Raw genomic sequence first — 13,623 nt, forward strand, 5'->3', positions numbered from 1 at the left:
AAGGAAAAAGGAGCCAGCAGCACCTAATGAGCTTTACATAAATATATGCAGAGGCAATTAAGCAATGTTAATTACTATGACAGCAGTTAATTGAATATAATTAGATATTTTAAGCCACTGAATAAAGCATAGTTAAGATTAATTTTATTGAGATTAATTGTAAATAAGGATAGATTAACTCTGTGTTTTGACAGGCATAAAAAGTAGTTCTGCAAATTAAGCAGGAGCGTGGCCACCAGTCCAAAAATCATATATTATTTTAATGTCACACCTCAGAATCATCTCCTCAATAAACATGACTTTTCAAACCCAAACAGACAGGAATCTTGAAGAAAAACAAACAGCTTGCAGAGATTAAAGAGCCTTTTGTCCTTTTTCATGTGCATTTCTTTTAACAGACTAAATTAAGCGAGTCTGGTGTACGTTTTTTAGGAAGGAACATTTCACACTGAATGGAAAAAATGTTCTATCACATATGAAATTCGTGCAGCTGTGTGGAACTTGGTCCAGATGGTTTTAGACTATAAAACACCACCAAATGATAGACAGTAGGCCTTCCCAAGATTATGTGATAAAGTCACCATCTTTTATTTTGACCTCTCCAATTTCTGCTTTGTATTATTTCCAAGCAAACCCCATATTTTCTTTTACAATTGCCTTCCTCCAAGAGGGTGAAAAGAAACATTGTACCTACTACGTGCTAGAAATGAATGGAAAACAAATCGAAAAAGGCCTCCCTTAACAGATAGCAGCTAAATCATTCGGCCACAAAATGCCATCATAGCTATGACAACAACGTCTGCAGATGACAACACTTGACTCTGACTCTTACAAACAACGGTTTCTAGAAATATTTCTTAGGAAAATACTGCTAAATGAAAAAGCCTCCCAAATACTTTCACACCAAGCTAATTCATGCATACTCTTTAAGAAAATTAACACAGTTCTCAAGAATGCTGAAGAAATCACTAATAAGATAGGAACTTCATTGACTTTGAAATGAATCAATAGGTGATTAACATAATATTTTAAAGCAGAATGTGTGTGTGTGTATATATATATATTTATTACATAAACATGTATTATATTTCCAATACCTCTTAGCTCTTAATCGAACAAGGATTTTGCGCTATCGAGTCTGCCTCTGCACTGCCTTCACATTCTTGAGGATGCCCTCAGTCTTTATAACGAAAATCCTAAAATGGTCTGTGAAACAAGACTAGGACAAGCCATTCTGCAGTGAAAGATTTTAAATCATCCAGCCTCTTCTAATAGACTTGAGACTTATTGAGGTAGAAACCATAAAAAATGAAGAAGGGAAATTTAATCCCTGAAATATTGATTTGCACATTAATATCATATAGGCAGAGGGCAATTTGGCTTCGTGGAAATGACACATTGTCGACCCTTGGTGAAGTCAGAGGCAATCTAACTGCTGAACATGTCTGAATCTCAAGAGTTATTAAGGGCTTCCCTTCTTGCCTTTATGACTTTTCTTCAGCCTACCAATGCAATCTTAAATGTATTATCTTTAAGAAATAATTGTAAAACCTCAGGGGTTTTCCAGTTAATGGAAGGAAGGCCAAACCACATCAGATTCTGAAATGCAACATTAAACCCTTGCAATCAACAAAACCACCTCAATTCTCATCCATCCAGTGCAGGATCTAATATTGTTATTAGAGATAATCAAATTTCATTGTGTAAATTTAGGCTCATGGTCAGAATGGAAGCAGTAGATTCTGCAATATTAAACAGCAATTTTCTCAGCCTCCTTTATGGTTTCCTTTGCTGGTGCAGCATCTTTTAAAATAATCCAACTAGCTCAAAATTAATGAACAGATTTGGGCGCATCTGCTAAAAACTGCAAAAGATTACAATAGAGCTGAACATGTTTCCTTCATTTTTAACTTGAAATGGCAACTTTCACTTCCAAGACCCTGAGCCCACTCTCCCTGTCTATCCCCACAGTTGGTGCTATTGCTTTGACTTACACAGTTGGTTTACCTGACCTTTCTTTGTTCCTTAGGTACATTTCACTTTTCAGATTTATGGTATTTCCCTCATATTTCCTTGACTCTATCTTCATTGCCATAAAAATGAAAACACTTAAATATGAGTTTACTTTTGTAATCCAAAAGCAACCAGCTATTGAATAAAATACACAGCAATGCTCTCTCCCCAGTTTATGCCATAAATATTAAAATCGTTTTGTAAAAAAAAATAACTGTAGAAACCTTATGATCCCCACACTGAAGCCAGGTGCAAGAGGTTAAAACAGCTGGCTAGCCATCTTTTATTTTTGTGTGCCTTCCTGCTGATTGAAACCGCAAACGTTAAGAACTATCAGACATTCCCTTAAGGATTTTTTTTTTTAAAGAAGAAGGAAAAAAGAAAACCTTCATTTTCCTTAATATGCTCCTCTGTGGAGAAGAAAAACTCTAAAACACAATCAGCCACAGAGGCAGTGAAATAATCTCCAAGATCTCCTTTCTGTTGTATTTACAGCATCATTTCCAACAACTTCCATACACAATGGTTTTTATTCTTCAGTTAGAAAAGAGAAAAAGAGGGAAAAGAGAGAGAAAGAAGAAAGTCTGAGCTTGCTCTGTCAGTTTTGCCAGTAAATATAAAGTAAAACAAGTGTTGATGGCACCGAGAGTGTTACATACCCGGGCTGTGTTTTTGCATTGCTCTCAATGGAAGCGATCGATGCCCGTGTCACTGTCGCGTCCCAATCGCAGCCAAGTCTCAGTCTTAATCTAAGCAACACCCGAAAAGGCAGCGGCAGCCGCAGCCTCTCCCTGACTCTTCCATCCATCCACCCAACTAAAAATATAATACTACATATGAGCTTTAACCACTCCACGTTTATAGGGATCAAGCCACTGAAAATCCAGAAGAACACAATAAAAAAAAAAAAAAAACCCTCCTTCTGTCTCTTGTCTCTCTCTCTCCTCTCTCTTTTCCTCTCTCCTCTCTCTCCTCTCTCTCTGTCTCTCCTTTTGCCATCTACATGATCCTTGATTAAACATGGAACAGAGTTAATAAAAAAAAAAAAGGGGGGGGGAAGGACTCAAGGAGAGGAAATGCAACTGTCAGAAATCAGGACCGCCAGATTTCCTGGTGAACCTGCCTCTGTCTGAGTCAGTGTCAATCCACCATCTTCCGCCAGTGAACTTGTCTTTGGGTTTTTGTTTGGTTTGGGGGGGTTGTTGTTGTGTGTGTGCTTTTTTTGGAAGGGGGGAGGGGAAAGTCAAGGTGGGGGCTGGAGGTGGGGGGAGTAGGGAAAATGTGTGTGTGTGTGTGTGTGTGTGTGTGTGTGTAGGGGTCGGGGTGGGGGGGTCCGTGTTTGCGATCTGAACCTTTGCTACCTACAAGGAGGGTGTCTCACCGAACGGTAGCTAAGACCTCGCCAGAACCGCGCGGAAGTGAGGAGTCGCGGCCAAAGGCGCCCGCCGGAGCCTCCTCTCTGGGCCGGACCCCAGCCCGAGCGGCCGAAGGAGCCCCCAGCCCGGATCGCAGGTAACAAAAGAAATACAATCCAGTGCACCGTCTTGGGGTGGGGGGGCAGGAGGGGTAACCCTCTGTAACTTGGGCATCGGCAGAGAAACTTTATACAATTCCATGAGAAATTTTATTTTATTTTTTCCGATAGAAAAGAGCAGAAATGATGGGGGGGAGGTGGGAGGGAGATAGAAGTAGAAGGAAGGCGAGACCCGACGCATTCCAGCCCCTCTTCCCTCAGCTGCTCCCGGCCGGAAGGCGCACTTGATGCCGGGAGAGGCTAGGAAGGTGAAGTTCGTTTGTATACACGGAACGCCTTTGGGGGGGCCGGGGAATAAATCCGTTTTCACCGCCGGCCCCAGCCCCCCAACACGCGCGCGCACACACACACACCCCGCTTGCCCCTTGCCTAAAAGAAAGGAAAAGATTCTGGACCCCGAGCCTCGGGCATCCCCGCTCTGGTCTACCGCCCAGCCGGCAGCGAAAGCGCCCCGAGAGAGCGGCGCGCCTCCCGGGTCCCTGGCCCCACGGCCCGGCCATCCCGCCTCCTAACGGACCTGCCTTCCATCCGCGGCGCCACGGTCCGCGCCGCCGGGAGCAGCCCTCGCCGGGCCCGCAGCCACCCGCCCAGGCGCGCGGGGTCTACCTGAAGCCCCAGCCCCAGCTAGCGCCCCGGGGTCTTGGAACCCCCTGGCCAGGGCGCACGGAACCCCGGGCCTCCGCCAGCCCGGCGCGCTAAGCCCCTTCGGGGAACTTGAGAAAGGGAAGGAGGGTGGTAAGAGGAGGAAGGAAAACGAGGCAGAATGAGGGTTGGGGGGGGGGGGAGGGTAGAGCAGCGAGAGAGGGGCTCCCCGCCCCACCGACCAACGTCCAAACTTTCGGAGGATGGGTGCGAAGGAAGGGTCATCCCGACCCCGGTGCGAGGGCGCGGAGCGAGCAGGGACCCCAGGCAGTGGCCGCGCCGGCGCGGAGCTGACAGCTTCCCCGCGCCCCGAGAAAGCCCCAGGCTCGCGGTGGAGACAGAGCCCGAAAAGACAGGAAAAAAGAGCGAAAACTGCTCGGCCAAACGTGGACGATCCGCCACTTAATCCAAAAGTTAAATCGCAAAAAACGCAGCCCCCCACCCCCCAAGAAAGTGGAAAATCAGGTCCCTCAGTGCTCCCTCCCTCCCTCAGCGGAGCAAATCCTCGAGCCAAAAAAAGGGGGAAAGAGATAGAAAAGGGGGGCAGAGCGGAAGAGATGGTCGGGATGAGGGGATGTGTGCGAGAGCGAGCTAGAGAGAGCGAGCTAGGGGCAGAGAGGGAGAGAGGCGGAGAGGGAGAGAGAGGGAGCGAAATATCAAAGATTGTGCAAGATCAGGCTGGAAAGATAATCGATACTCGACCTAAATTTAACACAAACTACTCAATAAAAGTTAAAGAAAAAACTTACTTTCCATTTCCCCTGCAGTTCCTACTCGATCTTCGCCTCTTTTTTGTTTTGCTTTTATTTTACTTACAGCTGATCACATCCAAGTAAAACGAGAGGGTTCATTAAAAAAAATAAAAAAATAATCCTCGAACTTTATTGGGTGAAAATAAAAACGCTGGAGCAGAAAGTGGGGGGCATGGAGCGGTCCTCGGGGGTCCGGGAGGAGTTAAAGCATGTGCCGACCGCGGTCTCGCTGTTTGGTTGTGAAGGGGTTGGGAAAAGGAGGAAAGGAAATGAAAATCCGATATGTCTTTATTCTGCTAATTATTATCGTTTTAGCCCTGTTTAAAAAAATGGCTGATTAAGTTGAGTGCGCATGTCTTTGTGTGTCTATTCCCGATATGCACTCTGGGAATGAGCGAGGAGAGCGAGGGAGAGGGAGAGAGAGGGGGGGAGAGAGAGGTGTAATTAGTGAGGTGATCAACATTCCCCAGACTGCAAATGACGCGCAGCCCCGGACTCGGAGCAGCCCGGAGCCTAGCGGCTTCCAAGGCGAGGAGCGCTGCGGCTGGAGCCCGGGACGCGGCGACCGCGGAGAGGGCAGGGGATGGGGACCTCCGGGGCTCGCACCCCACGCGCCCCTGCGCGCGCGACTCCCAAACTTCATAAGACACACACACACACACACACAGACACACACTCAGCAAGGATGAGGGGGAAAAAATAAAACATAAATACCGCCAAAGCAGTGAATGCCCTTTAACCACTCGAAAAGGAATTTTTTTTTAATGAGGCAAAGTAATTATTATCGAACCAGAGATTTGTTTACTAGGGAGGCTTTAAGCAGAAATATGAGTTAGGGCAATGAAGAGGTTTTCTCTGCCTAGTGTATCCTGCTACGTTCAAGAACGCGCTTTAATGGCGAGATGCGGGGGTCTGAGCAGATATGCAGATATATGTAAATAAAGGGTGCCTGGGCTGTGTGCAAGACCGCTCTGCCTGGCCTGTTCCGAGGGAGGAATTGCACTGTGGATCCGCAGGCACTCTATTTAAACACGTATCTTTCGCTTGCCCGCGCAGGAGAGAAAACCCAGGGCATGGAAGATGGAAGCGGTTAGTTTAGGCAAAGTAAACTTTCAAATGAGAGTAAGTGATGGTTGCAAGGGGGATAGTGGGGGTACGGTCCTAGCCTTTATGTAATATTTTTGAATATTTCATCAGAATTGCATAAGTTCAATGTAATAGCTTTAAGAAGATTTAGGAAAAAAACCTTTCATCTTGCGAGTCTGTTGAATTATCTTTCTTGAAGCACATTATGATGAATTTTAAAACCCCACTACAGATCTCATTAGAATGAAATATACTTGGTATTTTCTGGTGCAAAATTTAAGGTGGCTGATTCTCATTTGAAAATCTAATTATCTCTTTCCAATATTACAGATGTGAATATGAGTGACACTTTCATTAAAAGATAATTAACTAAAACTAGGAATAGACATACTTTTAAATACCCCCTACTGAATATGGAATATATATATATATCCATTGCTACTCAGATAGCATCTCGATACACTGCTATATCACAGGTCACAAGGAGACACCATCTATGTAATATTTCAAAAGTAAGAATTCTAGAGAGAGGTGAGAGTAACAAATCAAAAAAGCTGAAAACAGGAAATACTTGCAATGTCCAGCTTCCTGGACAGGTGAGGCGTCAGCTGCTTTTGAGCTGACAGGCCTTTGAAGTTCTGGACCGCCAGGATCTGCTTCAAAACCTTGTCTTAGGCCTTAAGCACCGAATCTACTAAATACCAACAGAAAGGTTTATTGCACAAGCACTAAGGACAACAGAGGCTGCAGACACGCATCCTTGTGGGCCTGAAACCTCGCCTTATCAAGGAACATTTGGAAAATCCCAGGACTGATGCAAATAGGATTAAAAACCAAACAAAACACCTGGGAGGATAAAAGCATAGTCCTCAAAAGAGCAGACCCAGGCCCAGATCAGGAAAGCGGGTTGCCTACAGCAGCTGGCTAAGGTTACAATGAAAGTCCAGAGGCTTGGAGTGGAAAATAAAACCTAGATATGGTCTTTATTAAGAGAAAAAAGCAAATCACCACCTTAGGAATCTGGAGTCAGTGTGTGTACTTGTGTATTAGAAACCAGGCTACTAACCGTTAACAGAAAGAAAATTATCTACCACTGCAAAGACTCCGTTCCAATGCAAACTTGTTTGGGAAAAAATCTGTTCAAAGTGGATGGCTTCCTAGATTTTGGAGTTACTTTGTTTACAGCCCCACCTTACACAGCAGCTGTGACACCCCTGTGCTAGCAGTGTCTGAATCGCACCTCAGTGGCATTTATCCATGTGCCTTAAGAAACATACATGCCCACGAGGGTAAAAGTTAAATGCTCCAAAACTTGCAAGTGAGGAAGGTGTTTATGTAGCGTTACTGTTTACCGAAAACACCCCAGAGAGCAAGAATTCTGGCTTAAAAAACTACTGGGGGTGTGCGTATGGGGAAGGGGGTGAGAGCTTTTAAAGAGACTGAGGGGAAATGAAGGCAAGGAAACTTTCAGGTTCAAATCAGAAAAGATCAAGCCCTTTGCGGGAGAGGGCTCCATGTACAAGCTCACTGATGGAAAAACCATTTCCTGCGATTTCAGACGGGTAAATGCGTATGATGAAGGAAACACCTGAGAACAATAAGTCTGTTTCAGGCTCAGGTGAAGAAAGGGGTCTATTTCTGGCATGGAAGAATAGGGAAATGATGATCATTTCGTTTTCAAGTTCTCCTTCCTTTCTTTTGCCTTTTTCTCCCTGAAACATCATCAATAACGTTAATGTCATTAATGTCAAAACACCAACCGTCAAATCAGGAAAACCATTTTAAAAATTTGGTGGCTATTTCTCCACTACGCCCCCCCCCCCCCCGCAACATCTCCCTCTTTTCTTGGAAAATACAGCTGTGTGTGTGTATGTGTCTGTGTCTGTGTGTGTGTATCTGTGGGGGGGGGGGGCGATTATTGAATTCTAAGTAAGAAAACAAAAGGAAAGAAGATTTGCAAGAGGGGCGCCCACTTTTGCAATCTCTTCTGCGAGCGAGTATTCCCCCTCCTAGCGTGTGTGTTTCTTTTTCATCATCGCTTCGTCGTCCTCTTTCGCCTCTTTCCTGAGAAGAGATGCGGGGGTGAGGGTCGGGGGTTAATGGGTTGAGGGAAGGGGCAGAAAGGGATCGCCCCGAGTGCAGAGTCTCCTCCAGGGCTGGCCCGGGAGCGCGCCCGCGCCGGGAGGCTGGCCGGGGAGCTGCGGCTGCAGGTCCGCGCGGGCTGGGCCCGGAGGCGCGGGGCGCGGCGCGCGGGCAGGGGCGCGGCGGGGCGGGCGAGCCCGAGCCCAGCCCGCGGGCTGCTCCGGGGCGCGGGCGCGCTCCGCCGGCTCGACCCGGCTGCGCCACGGCCCCCAGCTCCAGGAAACCCAGCTGCTCCTCTCGGGTCTCTGCGGACCCCTTGCCGTCAACCTTTGACCCTGTCTCCACCCGCCCCCCCAACCCCCCCATCGGCTGTCCCTAAACTCTGCGCGAACCCGCCGCCGTCCGCAAGGAACGTTTGGCTACTTTTTATTTCAAAGTGAAACAAGCAGAGCTTTCCCGGCCGCCCTCAGAACTTTCCCCAGACCGTCTTCTGCACTTTCCAGGGCTCCCCGGCCGAGCCCAGCCCACTCCAGGACACTCGCCCCCTGACACGGAGCACCGAGTTGGGGAAGAACCAAAAAAGGGAAGCCAGGTGGTTAGGTGTTGAGTGTTGGAAGCAAGGAGTAATTAACATTGAGACAAAAGGTAATTTCCACCTCTAGACTTTTCCTCGGCGTATTTTATTTCCCAAATCTATGCCGCGGACACGCCAGGCTTTACAATCGGTTTAATGAGTCTTCAGCTATCTGTTCCTTCCCTCGCCCTACCCTCACCCATTCCCTAATAAATACCCCACCTGCCTCTTCCTCCTGTGCCTCCAGCTCCAGACCAACCCCAGCCCAAGGGGAAAAGGTTCCCAGTTTTTCGACCGCGCTTCCGGGGTCTTTAAATGAGCTCAGTTTGAACCGAGGTATTACAAGATTTCAGCGTTAGGAACCCTTTATACCACCACAGACACTTTCAGATCCTCAGCCCCCCTCCTCCTTCCATCTTTTTGTTGGGGCTTCTCCACCCCGGGGGCTATTTAACAAAGGCAGTCTGTTAACTAACATTTTTGTTTAACTCAGCAACTCCTTCCAAAACACACTTAAACCTGATACCAATGTCTGTCATTTTGTGTGAGTGGGGAGGTTAAGGGGTGGGGGGGGGGTATGTGTGTAAGGGGGAGAAGTGAAGTTGACAGTGAATCGGAAAGTGCAAGTCTTCTTTGGGAAGGTGTCACAAACACATTCTATTTACAGTGAAATAATTTAAGCAATAGTGTGGGAGAGCGCCAAATCTCATTACTATGAAAAAAAGTATGTTTTCTTGAGAACTAACAAACCCGGCGGGGGGGGGTCGAATATGACCTAAGATCCAGAATGGACACTCTCTTTGATGGTGAGAGTGAGATAGATGAAATGAAATTCAAGCAGGAAAGGCGTTTGGAGTGTGTCTGTGTGTGTGTAGTGTTTGTGGGCAGTTAAATCCGTCGTTTGCTGATTTCCTCCCCTCCCCCACCCTGGCTCTTATCTCCTTTGTGATCTTCTTTTTTATCATAAAAATGCCCCCCTCCTGCTCCCGGGTCTCTATCTCTGTACTTCCATATCTCTGTATGTTTCTCTCTTTCTAGACTGAAGTCCATTTTTGGCTTTTGCTTTGGAGTAAATCTGTTTTACCTTTCTTCCCTGGAGGTTCTGACCTGCTTTTTGAGGGGAGGGGGGTTATTAAGTGAAGTTGGACACAGGTAAGGTAAGGTAAGGAATGGGGAGGAGTTAGAGAGGGTCAGAGGAGGGAAGAATTGAGGGAGGAGAGAAGGGAAAGCGGGAAGAGGGAGAGAGAAAAGTCAGACACCCTCTGGCCTCTCAGAGGTCACGGCTCAGACAGCGCTGTGACCTCCTTTTCCTCCGGGCAACCAGCCCAGTGTTTATAAACAAAATCAGGCAGGACTCTCCCCAAACAATAGCACTTCACTAACTTCACAAGCACTTCCACAGCTCTTATGCAAATTAATGAGGGCTCCTTATCACCATGCCCCCCCCCCCCAGCACACATAAACACAGCCACAACACCCAAACCCAGGATCACAAGCACACCCTTCTCAAAATACAAGGAGATATTTCCAGCAAGGGTAGCCAACGAAAATTTTACAGTCTGTCTGGGGAAGAGCTCTAAGAGACAACAATGCAGATGGGAAAAGATAGACAAGTGGGGGAAAAAAAGAAAAACTATGATTTCATTGAATAGAAGATAAAGTTGTGATCTTTTTAAACCTAAAACATCTATATCTAGACGATGAAATGCTGTATAGACAATATACTAAACTCCAGCCACCAAATAGAATTATTTTAAAACAGGACATTACATGTATCCAAACATCCACATTGCTAAGACAAAAGTGCAGGTCTTTATAGTTGAAGAAAAGCCACCACTTCTATATGTAACGTCCCTAAATATTAGACACAAAGCACCATTAAATCCTACAGCAAACATCTGATCTAAGTTACAAAATGTATAATTAAATCCGTCTTTAATTACAAAAGGCAGCTAGCAGAAACTGAATGAATCAAAGATTTTGAAACAAATATTATTCGCCAAGGTACAGAAATGATAGCTTTACATTATATTGTAACTAAAATTCTATTTCAGGAATAAATGACAAGATAGCAAAAAAAAAAGAGAGAGAGAGAGAATTAAATGATTTTCAAACTTTTGCTTTTAAATGATTATCAAGGAAAGTCTACCAGAAAAAGGTTAAAGAAAAGATACCTCAGAGCAAAAAGACCATCTCCTTTTCTTCTTTGTCTATCAGCCCCTGTTAAAGCATATGGAAAATGTTTTCAAAATGCCCAGATTTGGCACATTGTCATTGCAAAGAGAGGAGCGCAGTGATGCTGTTAGAGAAAATGGGAAATAAATTCAGGATTGGGTGCTGCCTCCTTCAATGCGGATTTATCTAAGTTTAATTTAATATTCCGCAATCACTGAATGATCGCATATAATTCACCAAGATTTTAAAGGGCTTTATTTAAATACCTTGAGCAACAAGAGAATGAAATTTAAACCATTGCAGCCATTGCTTATATTTTTTTATTTTCCTATTAGCAGAACTTTTAGTGGCAATTTCTAATAATAAAAGGAAAAACGATAAGGGTTTGGGTTTTTAAAGGAACAATGTTAAAGGAAAGCATTAGCTTTATTAAAATCATCCTGAACGTAAAATCAAAAAGCACAAAATGGTTGTTTGTAAAACACTAAACCTTTAATCGATTTTATTGGCATTCCGATCGATTAGATAAACGGAAATCTATAGCAAACATCAAAGCATTTAAAACATTTTCTCTATCTCATTTATAAACAGAACTTTTCTTTTCAGCAGAAAAAATGATTATCAAACGACTAACAGGAAATTCTTCAGATATCAAATTACGATAATAAAATTATTTCCACATGGAAAGGGATAATGACAATGATGATAGTAATTACAATAATGAATAATTCAACAATCCTTTGACATGTATGGAAGAACCTCGAGCAGAAACTGCTCTTGGAGGGGGGCTACTTTAAAATAAATACTTTATTTTAAAAGGAAATTTTTTTAGAGACAACTTAAGGGGAGTAGCTTAGGTGTGGCTGTCAGACTAGTGTTAATTTCCCTGCAGTTGCAAACGAGTCAGTTTCTTTGCCGGCGTTTTCCTTCCAAACTGAGTTACTTCTTATTAGCAAAAATTAATATGCAAATGTGAGTGAGCCCTACTAGATTTACCAACTTGTGTCTGGACCGGTCTTCTACTTATTGTAAAAGATGATTCCCAAATTACAGAGGGGAGCGAGGACTAGACTCCCCAAACCTGAACGTGAGCACACGTTTGATCTTTTAAGTGAAGGAAGACAATTTATTGGAAGAGATGAAGACTGCTATCCGGAGAAATGCTGCAGTCAGAGCTTGTGGCATTCTAGCTGCAGCAAGAGGAAGTGTTGCTGTAGCGGGCATTATGTTTATTTGTTAAAGAAAATCAATGAAAGTGGCTGTAAAGTAGTTAGTGAGGCGTGTGTTTGGGACTCGCGGTGAATCGTGACTCCGGCAGGCTGAACGAGCAGCTCCTCTTTTTGCCAGAAAAGTCCCTGCGTCGCCCCGAGCCGGAGCGCGGGCGGCGCGGCACCTGGCTCCCAGCTCGCGGGGGCTGCCCCGCGGGGCTCTCGTCGACCGCCTAAGTCGCTCCCATTCTCTGCCCCTTTTGCCCTCTGTCCTGGCAGTTGCTCCTTGCACTTGCCAGTGGTTGCCTTCCCAGGCCCCCCCGCCCCTCAGCAGCACACACCTTTTTCCTCCTTTCTCTTACTGACTCTTGTCCTTTTCCTCCTTCCTGCACGCTACAGGTCTGAACTTCTGTCCTCCTTTGCCTTCTACTGGAATCTCACTCTTCTGCATCTCTAAAGTCTTTTCGGTGAATCACCAAATATTTCTTTCCTCCCCCGCCCCTCCCCCATCTCTCTCTCCTGCCTTTTATTTAGCACCCGGGTCTTCTTACCCTCGCACTTCTATCCTCTCCTCCAGACATTCCAGAGAGTTCTCATCACACCAGAATGTACTCTTTTTCTCCTCCTCCTACTCCCCTTGGATTGGGGAGTGTGCGTGGGGGAGTGGGGGGGATGATTTCGAGTTGAACTCCCAGGGGTTTTATTCTATTCTTTTAACAGCTTTACTTTCCCTTTTCTTCTTTGCGTAACCTTCACCTACCTACTAATTTATAACAGAAGCGCCTTCTTTCCCTTTCATTTCCTAGTTTACAGTTTCCGTTTGGGGTGTGCATTGCACATGCCCTCCCCGGCTCGCCCCCTCCCGGACCGCCCCGCCGGCCGCTGGCCCAGGCAACGATTTTCATTTGCTCGGTTGCCGTCTAATTGCATTTTCTCTTCTCGGAATAAGTTAGTTTCCATGATTCAAAGTTCTCCGTGTAGCGTCTCTTTATTTGTCAAATTACTTCGTTGCCCAAAGGAAGGGTGGGGTGTGGGGGGGAGTGTATCACCCACTGGAGGCCCTTTTAACACCCTTTTCCCCCAGTCCCACCACCCGCCCTCGTAATGTCTCATGTGAATAATAACGAATTCTGGAAGATTTTTCCTCTCAGCGCGTGCAGATTGCTTATGAGCTCTTCCTGAGCGGGTCTCACTTGTATCTTCTGGCTTCGAGTGGTCACCATTTCAAGCTTCCCCCCTTTCTTCTCCTGCCCTCTCTGGTCGCCCTGGCTGCGGGAGGGAGCGCAGTCTAAAGACCTCGTCCTCTTGCTTCTTGTTTCTAGCTGCTGCAGCTGCCGCTGAAATTCGCTGTGGCCGCTGCCTCTTCCCGCTTTAATCCCAGACCTCCAGTCATTGGGCAGCTCCTCAGAGGCAAGAAGTCAACACCATGGCAACCCGACAAGCCTATCAAATCACCGGCTGGCGTGACAGCAGCAACACTGCAGGCAGGAGTGGGCTGGGCAGAAGAGCAGAGTGGCCACTGCGCTCAGGTACCCAGGCTGGGAGTGGACAGCAGCT

The 13,623-nt window shown here is 46.0% G+C and overlaps 1 protein-coding gene and 1 long non-coding RNA gene across 10 annotated transcripts in view; one reads left to right on the forward strand and one right to left on the reverse strand.

Moving 5' to 3' along the window:
* Positions 1 to 5,326, reverse strand: part of ZFHX4 (zinc finger homeobox 4) — a 173,790-nt gene extending 168,464 nt beyond the window's left edge. For 2 of the 4 annotated variants that reach the window (XM_044765904.2, XM_044765903.2), the window contains exon 1: positions 4,939 to 5,325. The gene's annotated coding sequence lies outside the window, so the exon portion shown is untranslated. Of the gene's footprint in view, positions 1 to 2,672; positions 2,998 to 4,938 lie in introns of those variants that run through there. The other 2 variants (XM_070481016.1, XM_070481017.1) reach the window with 2 other exon arrangements.
* LOC123284131 (uncharacterized) overlaps positions 3,067 to 13,623 on the forward strand; it is a 49,592-nt gene continuing 39,035 nt past the window's right edge. For 3 of the 6 annotated variants that reach the window (XR_011493119.1, XR_011493122.1, XR_011493120.1), the window contains exon 1: positions 3,332 to 3,525. This is a non-coding gene — a long non-coding RNA (uncharacterized lncRNA). Of the gene's footprint in view, positions 3,147 to 3,274; positions 3,526 to 13,388; positions 13,596 to 13,623 lie in introns of those variants that run through there. The other 3 variants (XR_011493118.1, XR_011493117.1, XR_011493121.1) reach the window with 3 other exon arrangements.

This window comes from Equus asinus, chromosome 12 (genome assembly GCF_041296235.1).
Source record: "Equus asinus isolate D_3611 breed Donkey chromosome 12, EquAss-T2T_v2, whole genome shotgun sequence".
Classification (NCBI taxonomy): Eukaryota; Metazoa; Chordata; class Mammalia; order Perissodactyla; family Equidae; genus Equus; species Equus asinus.